Source organism: Ooceraea biroi, chromosome 3, assembly GCF_003672135.1.
Source record: "Ooceraea biroi isolate clonal line C1 chromosome 3, Obir_v5.4, whole genome shotgun sequence".
Lineage (NCBI taxonomy): Eukaryota > Metazoa > Arthropoda > Insecta > Hymenoptera > Formicidae > Ooceraea > Ooceraea biroi.
Genome location: NC_039508.1, coordinates 9,529,511 through 9,555,155, shown reverse-complemented (window position 1 = coordinate 9,555,155; position 25,645 = coordinate 9,529,511). Strand labels below are relative to the sequence as shown.

The following is a 25,645-nucleotide window of genomic DNA, read 5'->3' as shown; positions in this document are numbered from 1 at the left end:
CAACAGCACTTTTTTCTCTAATAAGTTGCAGAATCAAGGCGATAGTGAGAATAAAAACGTATTCTTGAATAGACTTCACGGCGCAATTAATTTAATCAATCAACCAATAGGATTAACCGAGTGATTCATTTATCATTCAGTGACTTAAAGTAGACTCAGAAATACAAATGATTTATACGAACGGACATCTAATCAAATCGACGGACGGATATCTTTGCCATGAATAACCATGAATATCGCCTCGACAACCGACCCTTTGCTGTCTCGATCTCGACCCTTCGAAACAATTATTCCGTCGAATCTAGATCTCGCTAATTGCGCATTAACGCCACTCAAGCGCACGCGTGAATCTATATTGAGCTCCTGATTGGTTCAATCGCCAAACCGACGGCGCAGTACCTATACTAATCTTACTTCCTTTAAGTTGTATTTACTAACTCGAGTTCCTACATGTTATTTAAGCTAACTTATATTTTTTTATTTTATGCAGTAATGCAAAACTATCTCTGCAAAGGCAGCCCAGCGTGCCATCATCGGAATCATATAATAAAGTATCTCATTACTATCATCCTAGCAAACACAGTTATATAAGAATTAGATTGTTGCTATAAATTAAAATGTAATCCAAGTTGCAAGGTAACATCAAAAGATGACATAACCATGTAATTATGTTGTCTTCTAACGTCACTTTACTATTTGGGAACAGCAATATAACAAGTAATGTAATTACAAGTAATGTACACGTAATATTCCACTCATGTGAATTCTTAAAAAGAATTAGTGTAACCAAATGTTATGTAACCAGAATATGAATAGCGTATAACATTCGACATTATTTATTGGCGCTGCTATAAAACATTATGAAAATTACTAAAAAAATTCGATGTCTTTATTAATGCAATGACGATGAAATTTTCGAATGACGTTGAGATCTCGCTTGAGTGTTACCGGATTTTCCGCGCAAGTAATCCAGCCGTGTGCGGCGATAGAAAGAAAGATTGCAACTGAAACGAGAGGGGTTCGCGCGCGTTTATTGCGAAGTAGGGCCTTATCGGCTACGCGAGCTGGCGTTTATTTAAATTTTAAACTGGAGAATCGATCTCTTGAGCCAGTCCCCGCTTCCCTCGATGTCACTAGCTTCTTCCTCTCGTTCTCTCTTCTCCAGTGCCTTTTCGCTTTTTTCCTCTTTTGTTGCCAGACGACCCTACCTCGTGGCTTTCTCGCACCTCTAATTCCCGCCTCTTGTCGATCGTCTCTGCGCTCGGCACGTCCCTCGAAAAACTCATTAACGTGTCTCACTGGCCTATCCCTCCTTCTCCCTTCTTCCTCGCTTCTTCTTCCCTTTTTCTTCACCCGCCCAATAGCTCATGTGCACGAACGATGCGAAGAGGTGCAACGTGGAAGACCCGCCGACATGATATTACGTACGATATAATTGTTATAAATATCGGAATTGAACTGTAAAAATAAAATCCAATTCACAAGAGAAATATTGTATTGAATAAAGTACCTCGTAAATATAAATATATCGTACGCTTCATGTGGAAAACAAAAGACCATCATGTATACTTGCCTAATAACAGAGTGACGTCAGAAGACGTAATGACATCTATTTTTAGTCTATAGACATTTTTAGGCTATAGTCTTGACATCACTTTACCGTTTGGGCGATTGTCGAGTTTACATTCATAAAGAGTGACATTTTGCGATTTACATGGTTATTTTTTTTCTTAATTATAAAGGGAAAACGCTGGGCACTAGTTCATGTTCATGTGACATGGTTATTTGACTCTTTCATTGCTGTTGACATCTGTTGGCGCTTGAGGAAAACGTTCATTGGTTCTTTTAAATGCTCGCTTTTTTTAGCTTGCAAATGATCTTAATTGTCTGCATTGTCCAAACTGTTAAGAAGACGATGACTGTTGACTGCAATGACTTTTTATGCAATTCATGAACGGCTTGTGACAACTCGCGAAAATAGTCCATGCATCACGGCAATTAGCTCACCATCAGCTGCGCACAGCAAGTGTTTTAGTTTTAGATGCCCCGCAGTCAAAGGGATTAAAGGGACAATCGAAGAATGTTATTTCAGTTTAGTTCAATGCAAAATTGAATCGTATCCGACCGAATATTTCACAGAACAAATCGTACATTTTCATCGTCCTATTTTTGCATTATTTATCTCCTCCTCTTTTCTGCCAATGCTTCGCGCGCGGCACAATATCGAGAAATTATTTTTAGAACTCACAAATGCATTCAAGAGTTAATTAAAATTAAGCTGAATTAAGCATTATATTCTGATTATGCAAAAAATCTCATGTATAATAATACGAACACTTTTAAACGGAACGAAAAATGTCTTTCCACGAAAAATGTAATGATTTTCCGTCTATCGTAATTTCTTCGAAAGTTACTGTTCTTCGTAATTTTTAAAGCTTCGACATTAAAGTCGCGAGTTAAGATTCTGTTAAAGTTACTGGCTATATTAAGCGTTTGAGAGAGTTTAAAGTTAGATTACGGACCTACTTTTGTGGGCGATAAATAAAATATTTCACCTCTCAAAAAATTTACTCCGCCATATGCTGAGGGCTAAAACTGCCCAAAAAATCCGTTTCTATTTATCCCACAGTTTAATCTTGCAGTTTATCAAAATGGAGGATAGTGCAATAATGTACGTTTCAACGCTTTCACAATCCAAGACAGTCAATAATAATACAATTGATGCGCGTGTTAAGAAATTAAAAAAATTTATCTTACCTTATCATCCTAAATCTGAGAAGGTAAAATTTAAATTAATTTCCTTTTTCAAGAAGAGCAAATTTAGAAAGAAATCACATAGTACTCTATACTTTTCTATCTTTATTTTTGCAGTCTCTTCATATTTATAGTTTTTTATTTCTTGCCTTGATGGATCACGCATACTATATTTCACCAGGCAATCAGGTCAAATAGTTTTTATATAGTTTTACCAGAAGAAATTACCTTTTTCCGTTTTCGGTTTACTAAATGTGACGAAATAATTGAATGACATAGAATAATTTTGTCACCTTTTACACAGTTGCTGTGATTGATATTTTTTGTGTCCAACATAGCTCAGGAAATACATAAATAGAGAGAACATGGATGTGCAGTTTTTTCCGTATAATAAAAACTTAATTAGTGAATAGGCAGACGTTGCATCACATTAAACATTTCTTTCTTGCAAATATCACGTATGTGTCAGATAGTCTATGAAGAATTATTTTTATTGTATAACGCATATCGTCAGCAATTGTTTATTTCAGAGAAAATTGAAAATTTATGCAGCACTAATACAATCCGGATAATGCAAATAGGAACGCTAGGAAATACACGTAAACGAGGTTTCCGTGTAACTTGGAATATCGGAAATTCTGCGTTATATTATTAGAACAAATTTTAGTGCGATACTTTTTTTACGATATAACCACATATTTTTGTTACTAATAATAAATATATTATTGGCGTTATAATTAGTTTATAGTTTGTTTTAAATATATTTAATGTAATAATAATCATCATTAGAGTATAATTTTATGCTCTTTGTATAATTAATATGCATATCTGCAGCTTTTTGTAATAATACTGATAACACATGGAATAGATAATTTCATCAATATTATAATATTTTATCTTGCAAATAAGTATTTTTCGAAGAAAAATTATTATTTATGTAAATTAAAACTGTAATGTATAGTTGATGTCGGAAAAGAATGTTATTAGAATTTATTTAGTTTGAAAAATGGGGTCAAGAACCATCGTAAAAAAAATTAGTAAGACATTTTATACATACACATGTAATATTTTTATGATTATAATTAATAACCTTTTATTTAAATAATATGAACGATCCAGAAAAAAAATTGTTCTCAAATATCATTTACACATCTGATTTATAATTCTGTTAAAATTTTTCAATTTGTTAGAAGTTTGTTTTCTTAAAGATATGTATAATTTAGATGCATATTAAACTGGCATGACGAAGCACAGTATGAAAATGATATTATTATATGCGGATAAATCAGAAAATCAGGAAATGTCTATTAAACTTTGTTTTTATACAAATTTCTGAATTTGCGAAAACAGTAAGGATAATTATGGTCGCAAAGTGTACTGAATATTTTAAAACTTTTCAAATGTTTTCCGATCCAAGAAGTATTTTGACATTTATTTTGTGACAAAATATTTCCTGAACTGTTGAGTTTTGATACGATATTTCGCATCTTTAAATTCCTCATCACATTTGTATAACGAGATATGTGTATCACGTTTTCCGACACTCTACAAGTCTATATCAATTTGAAACGTACAGAAAATGTGATGTATGAATGTGCTCGCTTGTAAGGTACATAAAAGCACAATAGCAAAGAAAATAAACTTATCTTTAGCTGCAACAGTATTCCTCTGCTCTTTCGCGGTAATATAAAAATGTTTGGCTAGGAAATGCCCAATACTGTTAAATTAAGAACATGTTAAAAGACGCACAATTAAAGAAAGTAGAATTAAAGAAAGTAGAAAAGAAAAGTACCGTGACACAAAATCACTTAAAAGTAAACTGTTATAAAATAAATAAATCAGATTTATACGCACGCAATGTTGCATAACATAATTTTAACTAAACCAATGATACTAATTATATTGATGTATACGCGAAAGCCGTAATCATAGCTGTAGAGTTTCAACATGTACAGAGAAACAAAGTTGTTTTCGGTCCTTATGGTTTCTGTGATACGTGACGGTGAAGTGCGCATAGTGATGTGCCGGTAGTTAAGCTCGAAAGCTCGAGGTTGAAAAGCCTTGAAAGCTCGAAACAGTGTTTTTGATCTCGGCACGTCGGGCAGCTTCGTTGAAAGACGTGCAGAATCTGGACGTGTGGCTCATACATCTGCGTGCATGGGATCACAAACAAGTGCATTACGGAATCACTTTTCAATCAGATTCTTTTTATCATTACTCAAATTAACTGCACAATATGTCTGTTTCTACTTCTTCATTATACATATATGTAGTGATCCTTCAGTAATTAGATTTCTTGTGGGATTTGTCTGATCTAAAGGCGACAAGACGAGAGACAGACAAAAGATAGATTTTTCGTCTCGATTCAGGCGACTCGCTTGTTCGAAAACGAACGCGGACAGCGCATTCCGCCATGTATAATTCTCTCTGGAGCTGCACACGCGGCAAGTACGGAACGCCGTGTTACTCCATCCTTCGAGAGAGGACGGAGATGCAGTGCAGCGGTGTGCCCGGTGGATGCTGCTTTTGTTTGCCCTTTTTAAATGCGGTCGTGCTGCACCGCATCGAGACGACACGGCACACCGCGGCGCGACGACGCGTATGAATTCCGAGTGGCGTTGAATTTTTATGAGCTTGCATACCGCGAATTAGCCCACGTTCCGCCTGCCTTAATACACACATGCATGCGTGCCGTCATTACCGTTTAACCCACTGACGCGGAAAATTATAGAAACGTGGTACACTAATACGATTACTCATACCTCGTTTTATCGGAAACAGATTATTTATTCGCACCATCATTGTAGATTTGCGTAGATTTTACATGGTTACGCGCAGAAAAAAATATGGAATCTGGAATTGCTCTTATGTCCGTGCTTTTTCAATATTTCAATTATTGAAAAGGTGATAGTATTTTATAGCATTTCTCTCAAGGTGTGCGCAAAGTAAAAGTTATTTCCTAGCTTGGAGGAATAGCGGGAAGTAACGTTATTGTGATAAAATCATAGAATCTCATGGATTCTAGTCCCCCAGTCACCGATATCTTTTCATTTCAGTCCTCCGAGTGTCCTACATTTCACTTCGCACTTGCAAATGGAAAGTGCAGCAGCTCCTTAGTTTGTCATCAACGACACGCGATAAAATAAGAATAAATAAAGGGGACAAGTAGGTCGACGATACAAAAAAAATCCCGGTAAATGTTAAGATTGGAGGCGACCTTATTCAATGATCTTGACATATATTGTCAAGGATATGGCTTTGACTAATTTAAAAAAAATTTTAGTTGCCACTCATTGTTTACTGAAAAGTTGTTAACAGAATAAATCTTAACACTGATCGATTGCAATATAAGACGGCGTTCATTTCTGTATGAATTATCACAGAAAACGCGTGAGCGACGGAGGGAGAAATCCGCTTTTCACCTTGCGTCGTTACGCTCAGAGAAACTAACCTAACCCAAAGCATCATTTCTCATGAAGCATAGGATCCTTATGCTAATTTTATAAATAAATCGATTCGATTTGTTACAAACACTCATTTCATACTGTTTTCTTGTCTCATCACCCATTTTATTAAGAAAGCATAAATGATAATGCATTCTAAATAAATATTTACAATAATATTTGAAATTATTGGATCGATCTTGATTCAATTTTTAAGGACGAGTGATTTTTAAATTTGCGTTATTATACAGATACCTTTGAAAATAATACAACATTTGCAACATTAAATAAAAATTCTCATATCTCTATCAATTAGACACACTGACAAAGACTGTTGCACTGTTGCACATTGCTACTTGAAGCAAAACATGAGCGATATTACCTTGTACGTGTTTATAAGACCTGAAAAAGCGAATACGATAATTAATTACATTGTAAGAGCATACTAATCAAAATTGTATAGAAAAGCTAATACTGAACTCTACGGAAGAAATAGCTGGGAAATTTGTCTAGTGTACGCGTGCATTAAAGTTACCTTTCTCATCTCTTTCATCCTGTTCATCGAGCAAACTCGCGTCTGTGCATTTCTCATTCTCTCCATCCGACGTCCGTACTCCAAGAGAGGGAGAGCAGTTGCATGTCGCGTAGCCAGTATGCACCAGCACATGGAGTAGACGTATGGCTTGACGTATTACTGGGGAGTGTATTGTAACTGCGCCGTTACACCAGCACCAGGACCCACACCCATAATAATCATGTCATAACGCAATCTGCTTGCATGCGTGCATAATTGTTATAACGATCTTTATCAGTATTTGACCCTGTCAGTTGAGTATCGCAGAAATTGCGCTTTCAGAGAGAGAGAGAGAGAGAGATGTCACATTATCTCCTGTTACATCTCAATTGCTTTTCTACATTCTATAAAGTCGAATCTCAAAATACGTAAATTGTATATATATATATATATATATAAAATTGTGTCAGTGCCAAAGTCAAGACACTTTGGCGAATAGATGTTTCACTGATGTTGTGCTGTACATCCTTCGTTCATTATCCAATCGTAAAAAACAACGGAGAAACTTGTTGAAAGGGTAAAGGGAGGATTTGGTATGACGATTTCCAGAATTGTGATATCCGAATTTCTGCTTTACTCATTTGCATGATTTGCTGGGATATTTATTTCATTTGGCTGCGGAAAATGTCGCATTTGATGGTGACGATTTGTACCCGATAAGCCAAACGATTTGTATCGCTTTACATTTTCATGGGCAAATTATAACGTGTTGTAATTGCGCATAAAATGAACGCGCGACGTGATATATCGCGGAAGAGTGTATTGCGAGGCATGTTACTCTGCAGCTTGCTGGCGAGCCAAGCTACAATAATCATGTCATAACGCAATCCGCGCGTGCTTTCCGCGGATACCCGAGGCTTGTAATTATCGCGCCACACGAGGACTCGTTATAGCCTTTAACGCGGCATACACATCGACTCCCGATGCACACACGTTAAAGTGCACGTACAATTGCGCGTCCTTCATGGACACGGTGTCAACGGCAGGAGCTTTCAGGCGCTTTCAAAGTACGCCGTACCAGATTGCATTCAAGTTTAATTATACGTCTCGCATTATAATAATCTAATATAACGTGATAAGGGCCACGTAAACCTGATTACACTTACCAACGCAGCGTCCATAATTTATTAGCTTTCGATAACGCGGCGATACATCTGTAGTTGTATGTATTGGGAAAATATTGCGTACAATACGAGGATAGATTGAAAAGTTTCCGAACCTAACCGAAAAAGAGCAAGATTTCACTCAAATTTCAATACTTGTCCAATAGATGACAGTGAAAGAAACACAAAGAGCTAAGTTTGATGTCATTCTAGCGATTCATTTGTTTCTGACAGCCCTTCAAAGTTACAGTTTGTCAACAATGGAGAAATAGGAAATCGGTGCACAAATTAGCAATTGCGATGGCGAAATTGTATGAACTGAAGTACGAATTAATTCCACATCCACCGTACTCTTCAGATTTGGCCCCGTGCGATTTTTTCCTGTTTCCAAATTTAAAAAAAATGGCTATCTGGGACAAAGTGTTCGTCGGATGCTGAAGTTATAAGTGCCGTTAATGACTATTTTTCGGATTTAAACAAAAGTTATTCTACTGAAGGAATGACAGGTCTTGAAAAATGCGCTGGACCAAGTGTATTGAAGTCGAAGGGAGACTTTTTGAGAAATAAATTTCATTTAGCTCAAAAAAATGTTTTTTTTCTTAGTCAGGTCGGAAACTTTTCAATCTACCCTGGTATATTGGGAAACAAATTGCATACTTACTTATATTGAAAGGCAACGTTAGTTTCTTCAAAAATCCTTTATTACTTGCTGTTAGTTTCTTCGTTTCTCATTGATCATATCCAAGAGGTGTGTGTGTGTGTGTGTGTGTGTATGCGTGTGAAACCATTGAATATTTTGTTCTGGCACGGGTATCTTTATTTTATCAGAGCCATCAGAAGATTCGTTTCGCCTGCGTCCTTTCTGGCGTCATAAATCACAGAATGTTCTCGGCTAATCGCCGTGGTTCCTCCAGCAGTGCACGTCATCCATTTTCTTTGATTTAAGACGGACGCAACGGTGCCCGCGCCACGTTCATCCGATAATTGTAATGTCAAGCGTCTCTCGATTCATTCGTCCTCGTCGAGAATGAAGCGGCTGCGATGTTCCTTCGGCGCGCGCGATACGTGCCTCGACTACCGAAGCAGTCATTGTCCACTCGGGCAAACTACATTTCTTACGTGTTGTCACAACGAGACTGTGAATCCTCCGCCGGAGACGCATTTATACTGTCAATGTCCGTGGAATTTGATAAGGACCTGACACGTAGTGGGATTTTTCTGTATGTTGACAGAGGTATCAGTTTCGCGCGCGCGCAGCATGTTTTATCGGATGAGCAGACATCGTGAAGACTAGTATTTTGCGGTTTGATTTTATTTGAAAATTACAATAATTATAAATAATAAAATACACATGGAAAATGGTATATATTATGATATGTTAAGTCAGTCAAAAGTTTGGGCCCGATTGTTCCGATAAAGTTTACTTTATTACATTAACACAACTTTTTTTCTGTGTAGATATATTAGTTTAGAACTGTACGTTATAAATGTTAAATACACAGAAAACTTAATATTTTTATATATGACTAATATTAAAAAATTAAAAACTAAACATTATATCATTCATACATATCTTTGTTTTATACATACTGTATAATGTTGCATGATTTTGTAGTGCTTTTTTGAACCATTACCAAATGCGTGATACTAGAGTCTGTAAATCTCATAAATCATAGAAATATTAAATGTTGTAAAAAATGTTGTTTTTGCCATAAATGGGTTGAGATGAAACAAACAATTTCAACGGTGCAAGATGTTGAAACACGTTCCATTTTGCGAGAGGGGTTTGCGAGATACGGTAAATCCGTATGGTGTAAAGTTGAAATCATCCCACCATTGACAATGCATCGGTGACATAACTTCATAGTCTGATCATATCCTGCGTATCAGTCGCACGCATGGAATAACTTATAACCATATCAAATGTAACGCTTGCGCTAAATATGATATACATGACATAATTTTCGTATCATGTCGAGTTGATTAGTTGATGTATGTATCGTCGTGTACCGTCGAAACAAGTTGAAATGCGTATCATGAAACACGGTATTAGCATATATTGATTTATAATGCGACACATGCGTACATGCTCACTATAGTCTTGCCATCCGACCATAAATTTAATTGCTTGCAAGATGTACAATGAATAATAGATTAAAAGCAATACTCATCGCATTAGGGTTATTAACTGTGATTAATTGCTATTAATTGCTCAAACGGTACGTTGCAAATTCAGCGAGTAGTGATTTTCTCAGCCAAATCAAATGAGATCAGCTCGATAAAGTGGTCAATATTTAGGAAATTTGATTAGATTTTAGCCATCAACAAGGTGGTGCTACCAAGTGTCTCACGTACTTGAAGAACGAGCTTAATTTCTAATCGATCATTCCTCTTCCGCTTTGATCACACATTTTGCTCATTTGCAAGTAAACTTCAAACAAAAATCAATACACCTTGATAATCGCAGATTAAATAATGGCATCAATGATATGATGGTAATATAATATTGTTGGGTGGCGATATATCGTGCGAGATATTATATTCGAGGTAAAAAAATAAAAGTATTATTTATTTACAGTATAAAGAGAAGCTGAAAGTATTAGCAGATTCTCGATCCTGCAAGCAACTTTTAACTTTCCCATCTTACGTACGTATCGGCGCGTTCAGTTTTGTAGCTCTATCGAGAAAACGTAAAGTCGAACGGGTGGCTTCTTCTGCAGGAGTGTACTTTATGGCATGTGCATTAATTCGCTGCCTTGAAAAAGAAAACAGAGAGAAAGAGAGGGAAAAGGCAGAAAATACCGACACGCCCTTCTCCTTCGTAAAGACGCCCTCTCTTTCGCGCCTTTTTGCGTTTTGCATGTAATGTAAAAGCTCGCTCGAAACGGTTCAAAAGTAAAAAAATTATATATAATCCTTCTCGTGCCGTAATTTCAGTAAGACTCACGTACAAACGACAGCAGCGTTAATAGAATTTTAGCCTTAGAGCCCGCGTTTATTAATATTATAAGGAATATTAATTTTGATTTTATATTATAATAGATCATTAACTCAGTAATCCGGATCGTGTCTAGATGACGATATAATTCAATGCAGATGTTTTGGAGAATTTTGTTTTTTATTTTTTAAAGACTGCTTATTCTATTATGAAATTTATACATGACAAGCTATGTTGTGGTGCCATAAATATTATGTGTAGTTTGATTAATCGCCTAGACGCGATCCGGAGAACTTAATGTTAATGACTTATTATTATTTGTTATTGTTGTTATTATTATTTTGTTTTGCTATTTCTGTTGTTGCTGCTGCTGCTGCTGCTGCTGCTACTGTTGCCGTTGTTATGGAAATATGCACAAAATTGTACGCGGTTGATCAGTTTTGTGATTGGATTCGTGCGTGTATTTTACCAATATATGTATTGTCAAACGCAAGTATTCACGCATAACTTTTTCGTCGCTGCGTCATACAATTCTCGCCTATTCAGAGCAGGTACCTGAAGATGAATCTGCCTTGCGTGCATCAGCGATAGACAAATCGAATAGATGACGTACAATCGTCGATGGCAATATTACTGAAAATATATTTCGTATTCGACTGTCGTCTGTGTCTAAAGCGGCGCTCATATATCTTTCTCTCTCTTACCCCGGAGCTTTGCGACATATACTTGTAAATTTTATAATATAAAGTACAATCTAGAAATTGTATTTGTTTTATAAGCAAGAAAGCAGTATGAATAAAAACATAAATTGTTTGTAAAATAATGCCAAGTATAAAAATAATGCCAAATATAAAAAATAATGCCAAAAGATTACATGAAAAATAATGTAAAAATTCGAGTTTTGATGATTATTGCTTTTAAAAATTAAAAAATTTTGATTCTTTCATATTTAAAATGCAAATTTTCATACTTTTCTAACTCTCTTTTTCTTGAAAATAGAAAGCAATAGCTTCAGAAATAAGGAAATATATGCACAATATTTGGCAATAACGGCAATGTAACGGTAATACTTAATTAATAACGGTAATAAAAGCAATATTTGGGCAATATAGGAAACAAAGGTAATAACTGCAGAAATGAGGAACTTATTACCGTTTTCGGCAATAGGTGTACACTTTTTTGAAGTGCGGTAGACCCCCTGCGTATCTTTTACAAATTCTGTGATGTAATATATTTCAAGTTTATTTTAAATTTATTTAGATATAATTATTTTTTAAAGAAAAATACTTCGTACGTAGACAGATTTGCACTTTAACATCAAGATTACACACAGATTTAATGTTAATATTAAATGTTAATACTATTGGTATACAAATTATGTAAACATATAAATTATGCAGTTATTAAACCTAATTGTATTAAAAATGTCATAAAAGGTTCTTGCAAGATTGCACAATGATCAGTCTTATACTTACTTACGTAAAAACATGTAGTTGTAGTTTTGTTTGTATATCAGTTTTCTACAAATTGAGTCTACACATGTGAAATAGGCTGTAAATCAAATTATTTTTAAGACTGTTTAAACAACTATAAAAATAGTATTTTACTGGAAACTGCTGGTTACGATTTTTAGAAAAAAATAAATTTTATATAGAAGATTTAAAAAATAAAAGAAGAATAAAAAAATAATTACCAAGATGTAACTATTACATTAAAAAAACATAATACGGAAGGAAAAACATGGAAGAAAAATAATCATGGCAGTCTAACTATAAAAATATACAGAGTGTCTCGAATTTAAATATTAAAGCTTCGGGAGCGTCTAGAGGATATCGATAGACTAAGAACAACAATGCTTTAAAGATTTGCTCGCTTTGTTTTGGAGAATATCTTACAAAATAAAAAAATGTTTTTATTTTACACTTACGTTTATATCTTATCGTATTTATTTATTTATTCATGTTTTGCTTAATGAACGAATTGTATAAAATGTTGACTTCTTGCAACAATGCAAGCATTGCCTCTAACACTGACAGCTAATTAGCTAGCTGACTTTTTATAAGTAACTGAATAATTCATAGGAGAAATAGAAAAATGTAAACAAACTAATGTTAACAGGGTACAATAATCCTGTGGTTATTTACGATTCTCTAATCTTCCTTCAAGAGGATTCTAATCCACTCTCTTTTCTTAGTTGCATGCTCTACTGTTTTTATTTCGTGGTATTTTTTCATAAATTTAATAATTTTAGTGTTATTTTACATTTTATGGTGAAAACATCTTTTTCGGTGTTTGTGATTTTCTCTAGAACGAAACAAATCTCTAAAGGACCTTTTTTTCTTAGCTTATCGATTCTCCACGCTTCCAAAGTTTTGACGTTTAAATTTGGGACATCCTATACATGTATTGTATAATCCAGTATTATGATAGTCTTGAATCGTTTATTGATAGAATTAAAGAATTCGAAATATAAATTCATATGAGCTATAAAAAAACAGTCTGCAGAAACGTAAACAAAACTGCTGGAATTTAGTAGAATTTATAATAAACGGATTTGCGTATTCCGACAAACGTGCAAAATGTGTTACATTTAAAACTGCTGAAAATCTAAAGGCGCGGGTGAACGCGTGCACCGCCACGTGTTTTTTCCGAACTTGGTTTTTTCAGCGAAGCTATTTGGAAATTGTTTGCCAGTTCTTATATGAATCGCTCAAGTGTCATCCCGGTTAGATGGAGTTTTAAAGCGGGCGGGCCCGCGCGTGATCGCATCATAGCCGGGAGCGCAAATGATTATTCTAAAGATTAGTAATTACTTCCCTTTCGTTTTACTCCCGCCAATCTTCTCAAGAGTCGTTAGACTGCCTTCGTTTTAGACGGCGGCGGAGAGAGAGGAAGAGCAACATCTTGCTCGGATTAGAGATTCGCGGGGAGGGAAGGAGCTGCTTGGGAATGAAGACAGTTAAGAGGGTCGAGACTGAAGATGGCGTCGGTACCGTGGAATACGTGCGGGGTTGGGATCGTAATGACACAGTCAAATTCATACGAGAGGAGAGAAAGAGAGGGACGAAGATAGACAGCAGAGAGAGAGAGAGAGAGAGGAGGGGTGGAAATCTCGGATGAAAAATTACTGATGATAACGGACGCCGGCGCGGAAACCGCGCTAAATGATCGCTTGCGGTTCTTTTGTGCGATTTGTAGCACCTTTACAAGCGGGCATGGCCTGACGGCACACTGAAAAGAACCCCGACTACCCCGTGAAACGCTATCGCGTCCATGAAAGCTGCCAGTTGTTGGCTGTTTTGCCACAGTTTTACGAATTGTTCCTTGATGCAATATATATACGCGCGATAAGATAATGGCGCGGCGTTTCCAAAGTTGAATATGTGGAAAATGACAAAGGTGATAAAGTGTAATTAGTCGGCGTATATCTCACTTGCGCAACAAAGAAGCGCAGATTACGCTACGTTACGCCGTAACGGCGAAACATTTTAATTGACGTTAACGTGCAAAAGTAGCGCGCCCATTCGCGCATTCGTCAAGTAAACGTACGTAAATTTTACCATTCCCTCGACCTCGGTCTACAACGCGGCCCAGTTTAAATTGGTAATGTGGCGTTAGTGGAAACAGAGCAATTAGACTATCTTAACCATTCGTGAAGCAGCAACGAGGTAATTTGCGCATATTCTCCGGGCCAGGCTTGGCTCGTGCGCGAATCGCATTTCACTATCGAGCAACTTCAACTGCACCATCAACTATGTAATGTGGCATTATTGCCAGCAAATTTGTTTGCGAAACTAATGAATTTTTGTTAAACGCATATATATATATATATATATATATATATATATATATATACGATGAGTGACCAATTGCTCTAATTTCACTACTGCACAACTATATTATCACTCGGTCTGTGGTGAGCTTCAATTGCATTTGCAACAGGACATTTTTCACAAAAATGTCATAATTGTGGAAATATTTCCGTTTTAAACTTTACTGCCTGTTAAAGATCGTTTTGTATCTACCTAGTTTCGCATAAGATCAGAAATATCTATTATAATCTGACAGAACAAAGATTTTTGATTTATTTAGAATTAATTTTTTAATTTATTTAATTTATTAACACTCTCTGTGTGTAACTGATGCCATACAGGTTTTATTCGTGCCCGCCGTGTTTTATGAGGTGTTATGGTCATCTCTCCCAGATAAAAGAAAAACAGTTTCAGAATAATTAATCACACACACTCGTGGAATTATTAAAAAATTTTTGTCAAGATTATATGTTTATATATGTTTCGTTCTGAAAACAATGCTTCATGAAAGAAAACATTAAAATACTATTAGTCTATGTTTTAAAGATTTTTTAAAAATAATTGAAAAACGAAATATGTTTTCGGTAATTAAAGAACCTTGTGGCCATCTATCCCGGACTTACTGTATGCAACGAAAATAATCTATATTACAGCTTGCTTTTAAAAAGCAATTAAAAATAATTAAATTTTAGAAAATAATCAAAATACAAGCGCATAAAAAATTTCTATAAATATTAAATGATCGTTATATCATCATCATAATTGTATCTATTACACGTACTTTACATGCATAAAATGCAGCATAATTACTTCACAATCTACTAAATATTATATAATTATATCATTTATGATATGTGGAAATGCATACAAAACGTATAAATGCTCCGTTAAAAATTTCACATACCCACGTGTGGAATGATCGATATGCGCAATTTAGTAACACACGCGTTAGCCAGTCAGAATTAAGACGATATTTATGGGCGAGGCTGCCGATCAAAGCTCTCTTTGCTCTGGAAAATTTCGCCGAAACGCTAATCAAGGATCGTATAACGCTCGCGGAATATAAATTCCCTCCCGGCCGAGAGAAATTTGCTCGTGGTCCTCTCCATCGACGCAGAGTGCGCACGGCGCATAGCGTCGCAAATATTCTTTCCACGCGGCTGCTTATCCGCACGGTGCTGAATTATTTCCCTCGTTTGCCGCCGCAGATTATTCTGTCAGTCAGCTGGGACTTAGGGCGAATGGAAGAAGGCGAAGGGGACGCGCTGTATGGCGTTGAAGAGAGGAGGCACCTCCACACGTCCCACACCTCCTGCGTCCCATCCGTGGTATATGATAATTTTACGGTAGCCGTCTACCAGAGTCCGTGACAAAAAGACGAGTGTACCCTCGAGCCCTCGGCCGCGAAGCACTTTTCCGGACGACGACATATTCGCTGATTCATTCGCTCAGGACCAAGAGCCGCGAAGCTGAAGGATATGAATGTGGGGAAGGTTACGTGCCCAAACTATGAATCTGTATCGATTAGATCGTGTCGCCCCGCATCTCCGATGAGTCGCGTTCAGCAATTAATTGCTCACGTTATTTGCTGATGTGAAGACGCTGCGTTTGGTAGGAAAACGATACATGAAGAGTTTCCTGTAAAAATTCTATTGTTTTTACTTTTCGATTCGTAAATGGAAAGACATCCCCCCCCCCCCGCTATAAGTATGCATTAATTAAATACCTTTGAATAACCGTGGCATGAACGATTTTTTATAGGGCAAGTAATTAGTAAAGTAGCTTTTACAACTTTTTGAGATTGTCGACGGACAAGTGACGTCTCTTTTCCGAGGAGAAATCACCATCGACCAACGTCGTACAGTAGACGGCAGTGTTAAAAGTCCTGGAATGATGAAATAGAAAAGTAACTCCTCCAGTCGAAGCACGTAGTCGCGCCTGTCTCTCTGGGACGTTTGCTATCTTGAGCCAGACGTGGACGAATGAATCGTAAAATTATGGAATCGTGCGGTTCCTTTTAGATCGACGATGTGTGCTGGTACATTGTTTGCGTAATTAATTATGCGGCTTCTTTTCGCTGTGAAGAAATTACGCGTCATGTTTCTGTAAATACAGCGCACAAGACACAATCAACGTGCTAGACTATACAATCAATAAAACGATCGCGCGTACATCGGTCAACTTTATTATTCCGAGAAATAAGTTATTTAACCTATAAAGTCGCGTAGTTTTGTAATGTTTATGCAATTTCAAGCAAAATGTTTAAATATGCTTGCGGAATGTGATATTGAATGTTAAAGTGATTTTTTTAAAAGACTGCTGGCATTAATAATGGCAAAAATTTATTAATCTCGGAGGATACTATCGCACAAATAATAAATAAAATACAGTAATGTTAAATTAAAACACACACGTAATATCAATCTATAGAAAAATACGTGTTTAAAAAGTTTGAAGATTATCTTCAGAATTTTAGCACGATAAGCTGCATCCGTTGCGCATTTGACCTTTTTCAAAAACATCATGCAATATATTTATTGACTAAAACAAATATCACCATTTTTCTATCAATTGTTTGATAATCTCACGAAAGCACGACGAATCAAAAAGCGAATATCAAGTTTTTTATCGTAAACCCGATAAACCTGCCACGAAAACACATTCGGTGCGCCGCATCAAGTTTATAGATACGACTGCTTGACTCGCAATAAAATTTTCATGTGGCATAAGCAGTTTAAGAAGATTTAAACGACGAAACGAGATTTTGAGCAACGACGCGCCATTAGGTCAATTAGTAACATCAAACCTTGAAGAAATGATAGAATCAAACGAGCATCTCTATACTCAAAAAATGCACGACTTTCTCTGAACAAAAGATAAGAGATTTGTCTGATTTGGCGTTGTAACACCTGCCCGTTTTTGATACTTGAAATTCTGAACAAGAATCGTTAGGAAGACATTCTAGTTTTCCAAACTGCTAGTTTTAAGAAAGAAACTCCAAAAATCGATTCATGCATTAATTAATTGCGTGGCACGTTACATTATCGATGCCGAAGCATACTTTAAACAAAAAATGTCGATGTGAGCATAATTTAATTTCTCGCAGCTTTAGTCCTCAAGCTTTTTGAATATACCATGAATATGACATTGAATATTCAACGTAATAGTTAAAACATTAAAAGCATGCGTACACTCGTATGCATGCCTGATTTATAAATGACCGATGTAAAATATGCATGGGTGCATATAAAGTTCAATAATATCGAGTGACATCGTGTAACTATCAAAACGGTTTATTAATTACGCAAAGTAATATTTTTTTCAGAGCAATTGTACATTGAAGATTCTATACCACGAGACTCTTCACTATATGTATTTATAATATTATCCTTCGGATGTAACTCTTGAATAGCTTAACGATACAAAATATTTGATAAAACTGCATAAAAGGTTATATACTTCACGGATCTTTTTCATTTTAACATACTTTATGATGACATTATTGAATTCAACATAGGCAAGACAGTGTGAATCCCTAACAATTGACTTGAATCATTTGAAGTTTGCGTAAGAGATTGCAAAAAACAATAAATTGCTTGTTGTATCATTAAATCGACCAAGTCTTTTGTATTAGTTTATTTCTCCATTTTTGATAGAACAAATTTTGAGACATTCTCAAATAATATCATACAGAAGCTGAGGAAAGAATAGCCATTCATTAGCAATATATTAATCATGAATTCCCGATTTTTCTGAGAGTATTCGAGATACGACAGAAGAAACGTTCCATCAGTCAAACAAATGATCGTGCCCCTTTTGTGGCAGAGAGAATGCTGAGAGAGAGACGGGGGAGGGAGAGAGAAAGAGCATCTTCCTACTATGTAGATTTGTGATACAAATTAAATTCTATACGGTTTCTATTAGTCATTATAACATGAAAAAAATTCGTCTTATTATCGATTCCTCCATTGTAAAATGCAGCCTAAGATGAAGACTGAATTAAATATTTTAAGAGAGAAAGAGAGAGAGAGAGAGAATATGGTTAAAGACAGAAAATAAAGGTGCTAAAGCGTTGTCATCCACATATCTACACGGATTGTCGAAACTCTGGCGCGACTGATATAAAAAAAATACAAGACGTCAATTATTGTTAATTATTAGTCAATTATTAGTTTTTGTTTTTTTAATTTAAAATATACCCCTTCTGAGTTAATACACTGGAAGCAATTAAAACATTTTTTTGAAACAGTCACTGTACCGGTTTTTGGAATCGTCTCCAAAACCGCGGTCAAAGTTCTCTAGATGTTCTAACGTTTTCCTTTCATCGCCAACTTGAGTTTTGGGAATAGTCAGAAATCATACGGAACGAATACGGAGTCTTTTAGCACTGTGATGCCTTTTCTGACCAAGAAATCGCGTACAATTTTCGATTTGTGCGCCGGTGCATTATCGCGCAGAAGCGATCTAGATTCTTGCTCCCGATATTCGGGCCGAACTCGAAGAATCCTGTTCCACAAACGATTCAGAATATCCAAATAATAATCAGCGTTCACCGTTGGATCTTCCCATATAAAATTCCTTGTGGACAATTTCTTTCGAATTGAAAAAATTGGTGAGCAATGCCTTGATTTGGCTCTTCTGAATGCGCACTTTCTTCTGCGCTTTGTGAGTGGCTCATAATAAAACCACCATATTTCGTCACCAGTTACAATCTTTTTTATGAAATTTGAATCAGTATCCGCATGTCTCTTAGTATGTCTTTGCAGTTCTCCATTCTGGTGTCTTTTTGATCCTCCGTCAGCGTGCGGCACGAGGCGTTTTTTCGACGAGCGTCAATAAATACTGTCACATTTCACGTCAAAACTAATGGTGTATGCTAGGTCTTCAAATTTTGGATGGTCATAGCTGAAATGTCGAGCTTCATAACGCATCAAGAGATGATGTTGCAGGAAAAAAATTTTTTTAAATCCATTGCCCCTGGAGAGTCTGGACAGGCTGTATAATGAAACGGTATGCGTGTAAGGATTTTCCCGACAACTTTCTTTTTTTTATAATATGACGTCATTTATAATTGGAGATAATGAGAGATAATTGGAGGGAACTCATGGGTATATCAAAAGTTGCTTGTAGATCCTAGTGGAAGAAATGTAACTTAACGCATTCTAATTTGTTCATTTTCCAGTTTTAGCAAAAGTAAGTCTAGCAGATAATTTGGCAAATAGACTTAACTGAACTAATAATGCAACGAATAATCTGTCGTTTTTTATGATCCCTTACACAAAGTCTATTTCATGATGCATTATACTATATAAAGTCTATTCAAAATACATTATAGTATAATGTAATTTACAACAATCAAGCAGATTGTTATGTCACGACAATATTTAAGAGCGTTTTCACACAAGATTGTTTTCTGCATTTATGTATTTTGAACAATAGTAAATTATGAAACGAATGCTTCTTTCTATTATTTACTATTATTATTATATTTTTACACAAGCCAGATATACATATCTCTTCGAAAACTGTTTTTAATTATGTTAATTTAATTGTTATTATTAATGTTAATAATATCTATACCATAGACAATAATGTCTAGTAACAGACGACAATTATTTGGTTGATGAATAATTTCTTTCTACTGAATGTTTATGTTTATTTAACATAAAAGTAATAGGAAAATTATAATGTTTGAAAGCAAATTTTTCATGTACAATGAACATATCTATACTGTGAAATTTTATTTAAGGAAAATGTTAATTGCACGGTTTGTACAATGTCGCGTTAATGTTTGAAAAAAATCGATTTACTAACATATGATGATTGTTGTAGAGTGAAATTCTTATTCTTACATATAAAATATGTTATTTTGACATTTGAATTAGTCGATTATGTAAATGTAACGCATAAAACTCAATTGACACAACAATTAACAATTTGTTAAATTTACATGTGGGTATATCGCATTTTTAATACAAGAATTTTAACGAGGATTGTTTTTAACAGAATTACAAAACGTTTTTTATCTTCGCTACCGTTATCTGTGTACAAAACTGTATTATAAAATGTTAACATTGATGTGATCGAGATATTTTCGACGAATAGTAGTATTAAACAGCGAAAACACGGATAAAAAATCGTAACAACATTCTAAAGGATCAGATAAAACACAAATTAGCAGGTCGTTCTACTTTGATATAGAATTTCACAGATTCGGATCATCCGGATATCCAGTATCATCCAGGAGAAGAAGGAGGGGAAGGGTGGGGAAGGGTGAGGAAGGGAAAGGGATAAAGGGATAGAGGTGGCGAAGCCATTGACAATTTATCGGCGCGAATCAACTAACTGAATGTAGCGTGCGAGGTGCGACATGGAGAAATATGTAAATGGTACAATTTCCGGAAAATGTATTACATTTTACGTGTGGTTTCATTTCTGCAGACAATCGTGTTCATTTTTATTTGCTTCGTTTTAAATCTTAAATTATACAAATAACATTCATATCATATCATAATTTTTGTATTTTTAGAATGAGATACTTCCGCATATCGACACTAAGTTTCATACTTTTCGTACGTAATTTTCTCTCAAAATGCAATACCAAATTTCGAACGATGCAAAATGCGAGAAGACGCATTATATAATTTGCTAACGTTTTTGCTTTTTGTTTCATAATTTCTAGCACAACATTTTACGTAACGTGTAATTCACATCATCTAACGGTTATGTAATTCAATGTATAAAAAGAAATCGTAATAATATCTTAACTCTCACCGAATGAATTTATCTTAAACCAGATGTAAAAAACTGGTTTGATTGTTCAGTGTTTGACGACGTACGTACATAATTTGTTTATGGTGGGGCAATAACAAGACAAACGTCTCGTAAAAACTGTATCTTCCAAGTGCTCAACAAAATATAGTGTTTATTACAAAGGAATAAACCTTTTACCTTTTTATAGGTTTTGGATTATTTACTGATTATATCACTGATAACACTAATTTTAGAGATAAAAAGAATTAGTTATCACAATGATATATATGTATATATAACGTATGTTTAAAATATTTATACCAGTAAAAATACAATATTATGGATACAATATTGTCCAGAATGACTCGAATATCCTATTCGATACGTTCAGCATTGCGAGAATTATAAATATAATATTTATAATCATTACACTTTCATGCACATATATACCAAACACTATCACAAATTCGATCATTAGTAAGCTGAAAAAATGGAAATCCCAAAACATAAAAAAACTTTACAATTTATAAATAACAAGCTATAAAAATTAAATCCCAAAATCTTTAATATATAATATAATATATACTTATAATACATAAATAATAATAATCTCCTGCGAATAAAAGTAATATTGCTTAAAACATTCGGTAGAACTAGATAAAAAACGTTATAAAATAACAAGACAAATCGCATTTCTTTATTGCTTCGTAAATATCAGGTTTTACAACTAACATATTTGATAAATTGATTAAAATTTACATTCTTTGCTTCTAGAAAACTAATAAACATTTTGTATAGTAAACAATAACAGTAATAACAATAATAATAATAATAATAATAATAATATTGCTGATTTGATCAATTCTATGAAACCTATATGTAGGAAACAAGTCTTATTGCAAATAATTATAATGAACGGATTTGGCGATTGATTATTATCGATAGCGATCATACAATGAGACAGGAGAATTTATCTGGTATGGGAGTCGAAAGAGCAGGAATAGCGTTTAATTCGCGACGCATTTTAAGGCTCGAATCCCATCGATGGACACAATGGACACACTGTCGACAGATGCCTATCTCTCAATTTCCTGAATGAAAATTTGCACATGCATGCATATATGTACAAGCCAATGCGGTGCGCCATTCGTGCAAGTTTTCATGCAGTTGGTGTGTTCCATCAAGATGCGCGGGCATTTCATCAGTGACATTTATTATAACTATATTTGTGGTGGAGCATAGCTATAGTTGGCGACAAATTTTTTCCGAGTTTTTTTCCTCCCGGATGCTTCTCGAAGTCATTTGGGGAAATAAAAAAATCATGTAAAATGTGAGCTCAATCGGATAACGGAAGCACGTGGTGCAATCCTGTTAAAGGGGAGACCAATAACTTTTTTCAGAGTGAGGAAATTCAGGAAAAAGAACTCTAACTGAAGGTTAAATGTTTTTATATCTGTAAATGTTGGCCATTATATTTACTAGCAATTTCTGAAATGAGGAAAATAAAAATAATAAAAATACCGTGCGAGTGTAATTTCATGAATCCTTCCGTGAATTCGAGAATAGATTTCTTGGCGGCTGGATACTGAGTTTTATAATGTGACGCGATTTGAAGAATAAATTGCTCTTCCTGCTTGTCTCTCAAAACTTGATTAAATTCATGCGTAAGCTTTAAGATGTCCACCAATCGAGTGAAGTCACTCCTTTCTTCTCTGATGGAAAAGAAATATCTATCTTTTTCGATATTAATTATTACTAATGCATATTGTATGTGCGATATCGAAAAGATCTTTTGACTTTTCGAGAAAAGCCTTCTCCCGTTTTATTTACAGTTCATCTCGGCAAGTTTTTTGAATAATCTTCAATTCTTAATACGACGATTCGAACTTTTCGATACTTCGTTAAACTTTTATTGTTGAGATTTTTCCGCCTTTTCCTAAAGAACTCTGCTTCTTGTATGGTTAAATGAGCATTGAAACAAAGATTTAATTTTTCCATTTTATGTATGTTGTAAAACTCTTAATATGTTTATTTGATGATAATTTGGCGTCAGTAATTTGACTCGCGCCGTGTCCAAGCAGAAGTATTTTGTCTGCGCTTCTCTCGTTGCCATTGAAAATTTTGCTTTCTACTATTTATTCTCACTAATTTCTTCATGTAATGTCTCTGACCGCTCAAGATATATTAACGCGATTAGAATGTTCGATATTCTTTCAACAGTCTCTTTTTTAGTAGACTGCCTTACTTGGCAAGGGAGCTGATATACTATTTAATTAAAAATATTTTGAATAAACAAACAAACAATTTAATTTAATTTAATTTAATGTACATTAAATTACAAAATTTAATAAATATATAAGAATAATAAAATTTAGAAAAATAGACAATATAATTTAAAATATTAATGTTAAAGAACAAAAAAGCACAATATTTTCGAAAATATAAACTACTTTAATTAATGTTTTAGTAATCCATTGCCTATACATCATGACATGTCAAATAATCAAAAGTTAGAAATTTAAAGTTAGACATGTGCGTTATGTCTTTCCGTTTGAACAATTTTTTTCACTAAATGAAACTTTGAGGGCTGTTGTGGATTTCAAAAATGAAAAAACTCTAATACGCGTATTTATTTTCAAAAAAATAATAAACATATCTTTAAAACATTCGCTATTATTTTCTAATACTTTTCTTCATCTATCAGCAGATGAATTCTCTCTCGAAAGAGAGACATAAAGGCTCAATTTCCTCAAAGAAAGCACGGACTTAATTAGCACACCTGATATATTCCTTTTTTGATAATTGAGTGTTCAGAATCCAGCTCTGGCAATTACCAGGCAACTCAATTTAATTTTTTTCCTATTTATCGACTGCTTAATAACTTCCAATCCATTCTTAAGGAACTAAATTACCTCCGATATACTTCCGACACGCTTCCAGTGTAGAGCTTCAAGTATCGACACTTTCGACAAGCGTCGCCTGACTACATCAATATTAAAGTCGCAAGGTTAACAAGTGACACGTTGAAAATACGCGAAACATGCGCGTGTTCATCTGCATTTTGCATTAACTTTCATACGTGTCAACCTTGCATCTGACTGCGAACTTACAGAGTATCAAGTCGAATATCTAGGCGGATATGTTAATCAGATTTTACTAAAGCAGATTATGTGATCGAAACATGTATTGTGATGTATTATGCAACAACATATTGGGTGCACAAATTAATTCAGTGCTTTTTATTTCAAAGACATTGAGTCTTTATTTACTTTGTTTTTTTCATCAGCTCCCCGATAGACGAAGAAAAATATTAGAAAATGATGGTGAAGATTGACATCTTTGTTTTTTCTAAATAAAGGCTCAATTTCTTCAAAAGAAGCATCGAATTAATTTATGCACCTAATATTTCATGAATCGATAATGTATTCTATAATATTTGTGTCTGATGCAATAAATATGTCTTATATTTTTGCGCGTAAAGCGTGCACAATGCAGTAACTACAATGTCGATAAAACTGCCAATAAAAATTAAATAAAATTGTTATAAATGATATCAAATTACATGTATAAAATAGCAAATTATCGATAAATTACAACAATGCCGGATATATACGGAATATGTTTATTTTTACAAAAATAGAAAAGAAACTTGGACTCTTTAATTATCGATTAACTCGCAGCCCTCTGACCGAGCACGCGGGGGTGCTTGCCAGTTAATCGAGAACCCTATCAGCAGAGCATGAGGGAATCGGCGAAGGTAAATTAGAGTCGGTAACCCGTGCGACTGCCAAGTTTTTAGTTTGTTAACGAAAAACTTTAGAGTCCTGCGCCGGCCAGGCTTGCAATACCTGGCGCACCATTTGCTGCTGCAACGCCAACGGAGATTATCATAAACGTACTATAATATAAAATCTTCACGTTTTGTGCATCCATTTCACTTCGTTTATCGTTTCCTCCCCTCCCTCCCCCGATTCTCTTTCTCTGCGGTGCAATAGTGTGGCGATTGCCATTTTAAATGCGAGCGGAGCACGACTCCGGATTTTTATCGCGGGCTGACTTTACGTTAATCATGCTAAAAATAACAGAGATGCCACCGAGAGAGGGCGGTTTCCTACCGCGTTGCGTTTTCTTGTGGCGCGCATTAGTATGCGCCATGAGCGGAGATACCGGCCCTCGAAAAATGGGACATTAATCTGTTACATTACCTATGACAGTGAGAAACAGTACCTTAAGTAGCTCCAGGCTCCGGCCAAACGGTGCGATTTATT

At 35.1% G+C, this 25,645-nt stretch overlaps 1 protein-coding gene and 1 long non-coding RNA gene across 2 annotated transcripts in view; one reads left to right on the top strand and one right to left on the bottom strand.

Annotated features, from left to right (window-relative positions):
* Nucleotides 1-25,645, top strand: part of LOC105276843 (lachesin) — a 215,377-nt gene that overhangs the window by 130,070 nt on the left and 59,662 nt on the right. The window lies entirely within an intron of this gene.
* Nucleotides 2,879-11,615, bottom strand: LOC105276842. The gene is made up of 2 exons (XR_893470.3): nucleotides 6,733-11,615; nucleotides 2,879-6,599 (listed from the first exon to the last, which is right to left on the bottom strand). It is a non-coding gene; the product is annotated as an uncharacterized LOC105276842 (long non-coding RNA).